This window comes from Rhinopithecus bieti, unplaced genomic scaffold (assembly GCF_001698545.2).
Source record: "Rhinopithecus bieti isolate Rb0 unplaced genomic scaffold, ASM169854v2 scaffold_48089, whole genome shotgun sequence".
NCBI lineage: Eukaryota > Metazoa > Chordata > Mammalia > Primates > Cercopithecidae > Rhinopithecus > Rhinopithecus bieti.
In genome coordinates, this window is record NW_016819479.1 from 1,427,924 (window position 1) to 1,430,678 (window position 2,755).

Below are 2,755 nucleotides of genomic sequence, written 5' to 3' on the forward strand. Positions count from 1 at the left end.
ACCCTGTGCCATCTCCCCAAGCTCTGTTTACAAGAACAAAAAGTGATGTGTCTGTTTATAACAGGTTTAATTAAGACAGTTATGCGCCGTGAACTCTTTGGGCCTCAATCAATGCACTTGGATTTGGAAAGTCAGATAGAATCACATCTTACACGTGCCGCCCCAGCTGGCCGCCCAGGCTGAGGACAGAGCTGTTGTTTTCTACATCAGCCTCACTGAACCTGGGCAAGTCCCCTGCAGAACTGGCGCCCCTGCTCCTCCCAAGAGACCTCAAGTCAGGTCTCCCGGCCAGACTCAGGCCTTCCTGATTCGGGCCTGAAGGGCGGGACGCCCAAAGCGCTCCTGTTGGCTGGGTGGCTAAGGAGCCAGGTGTTTAACTTCTGAGGATTCCGCTTTCAGGCTGCTGGAGCTCTCCCCAGCCCGAGGCCTTAGCTCGGCGCTCTCCCTTGTCCAGACCGGCCAGTTTCTGCGTGGCGAAAAAGGGGCGAGGCAAGACTCTCTTTTCTAGGGAGCTTTTATCCAACAGCCTCCCCTCCCCCCAACTCTCAGCCTTAGGTGCTGGGCTTCAGCCGAAGCGTTTTTCAAGTTTGTCATCATTGGAAACCTCGGACAAGTGGAGAGTAAAATTTTAAGGGTTTCTAGGTAGGCTCTGACTTCAGGCATTCAATGAAAGGGGAAGGGAGCTGAGGGCGGGGGAGAGAGACGCGCACAGAGGGCTGCCTGTAGTCTGCTTGACTTCCCTCCCTCTGCAGCCCAGTTGCACCCACTAGCACACACTAGTCTTCCCTTCCTCCGGCTTCGGAAGAATTCCCACCACATTCTTTAGCTCTCAGAAAGGAGAGAGCAGTCAGGTCAAGGTCTTTCAGCATCCCTACCCCAGTATAACCTTACCAGCCCCCTCACCACCACCACATTGGCCTAGGACAGAGGACCCCGGGGCCAGGGCCTCAGTGACTGCGGCTTATGCCACCTAATACAGAATGGAGTGTCCCCGCCTCCCACTGCTTCTCTGGGTCTCAGCATCCAGGCCCTGAAACCCCTGCGATTCTGGCCTGGGAAGCCAGACTTGCCACCAACATCATGGTATCACCTATAGTTGATCCACTCAGTTTTCAGTAGATGTGGAATCCAACAAGTGTAACACCACCCTCCACACTCCACCCTCTCTTCCTTCCTTCCCTTTCTTTCTTCCTTTCTTCCTTCCTTTCTTTCTTTCTTTCTTTCTTTCTTTCTTTCTTTCTTTCTTTTCTTTCTTTTCTTTCTTTTCTCTCTCTTTTTTAAGAATCCAAGGCACTTGAAACATTCTGAGTGTGCCTGCAGTAGGGTCTTGGTGGAGTTGCTGAAAGCTGTTGAGAGCAGCCACCTTCGCTGTCACTGAGACCTTGGCAGGGTCAGCTCTGGTGGGCTGTGTGCACCCAGGCTCTGGTGGCACCAAGATGGCTTCCTGCAACCCGGTAGGAGGACTGGGGTGGGTGGGTCCAGTATTTCATTTCTTCCTCTTCCTTTTTTTTTTTTTTTTTTTTTTGTCCCTCTTTATTTCTGTTGAAGACTATCCTCAGTATAAGAAGGGTGCAGTTGTTTGTCCTAAAGTGGCCTGTAAGTTGCTCCTACTCTGCCACAGGACATTAACTCCGGGAGCGCCTCCTGGCAGGGCCTTCCTTTGGGCCTAGGCGTCCAGCTGAGGCCCAGCAATCCCACCTGTGGGGCATCTTGCAGTGAGGTATTTGTGCATCTGGGGCGGGCAGTGAGGGGGAGAGACCTAGGCTGGTGCAGTATCCACTCTCGCACCTCCTCCCTGAGTGGAGCTCCAGACTAAGTGAATGAATCTATGAATCAGCTCCACAGCGGAGGGGTAGAAGAAGCAGCCGTCTTCGTTAAATGGGCTGTTGGCAGTTGCGGCTGACTGCCCTACCCCCTCGCAGGCCCGCCTCTGGGCAGGCCTGAGGTGGCCCTGGAGCCCCGCCAGCAGCCCCCGCCCCTCAGGCCGAGCTCAGGCCCTGGCAATCTCTGCACTTTGTCATCACGCCCGAGTATTTGACATTCGCAATTATCTGCAAATACCCTGATCGGTTTGTATATGAAACACTTTTTTTCCTGCCTTAAGGTTGGAATCTGGTAAGTTTCAGACAAGTGGTTGCTGGGGGAGACGACCCAGGGGACCGTGAGGAACCGGGCCGGTGAACCCGATTCCGCGAGGCGGGCGTCGCGAAGGGACTGGTCTGCGTGTCTCACCGGGTTCCCCAGCCCGGCTCCGAGGAAAGGCCGCGCGGAGGCGAGGAAGGGCCCACATCTCGAGTCTCCAGTCTCTCCTTGAAAAGAGCACCCCCTAATCCCGGAGGAAGGGTGGGTGAAGGAGGAGGGGAGATCCCACTACAGGCAAGGCCGGAAGCTTAATCATCTTGATAACCGGAAAGGGTGCTGCCCCGCCTGGCCGTCGTCACCAAGCGTGTCAGTCACCCGCTCTCGATTTCGCCGCAGAATTACCTGCTCAAAGAGCCATCCCAAGAAGCCCTCAGCTCCGAGGTCTTCCCGCCCGTAGTCTGCGGGAAGTAAACTGCGTCCTTGCTCCAAATAAGTGGATGCCCCTTCGACTCTCCTCCGCCCCCCGGCGGTTCCTAAGTTTAGGAGAGCCAGCCCCGGCATCACTGATTACTCCTGCACCTCAGCTCTGGGATACCCGCCCAGTACAGACAGACCATCAACCAAAAAAGAAAAGAAGAAAAGAAAAGTGGTGGTGGTGGCAGGGGGTGGGGGT

The 2,755-nt window shown here is 55.1% G+C and overlaps 1 long non-coding RNA gene across 1 annotated transcript in view; it reads left to right on the top strand.

Annotated features, from left to right (window-relative positions):
- Positions 1–1,290: 1,290 nt before the first annotated feature.
- Positions 1,291–2,755, top strand: part of LOC108519766 (uncharacterized) — a 5,071-nt gene continuing 3,606 nt past the window's right edge. Inside the window, exon 1 of the long non-coding RNA XR_001882728.1 lies at positions 1,291–1,454. This is a non-coding gene — a long non-coding RNA (uncharacterized LOC108519766). The remainder of the gene's footprint in view (positions 1,455–2,755) is intronic.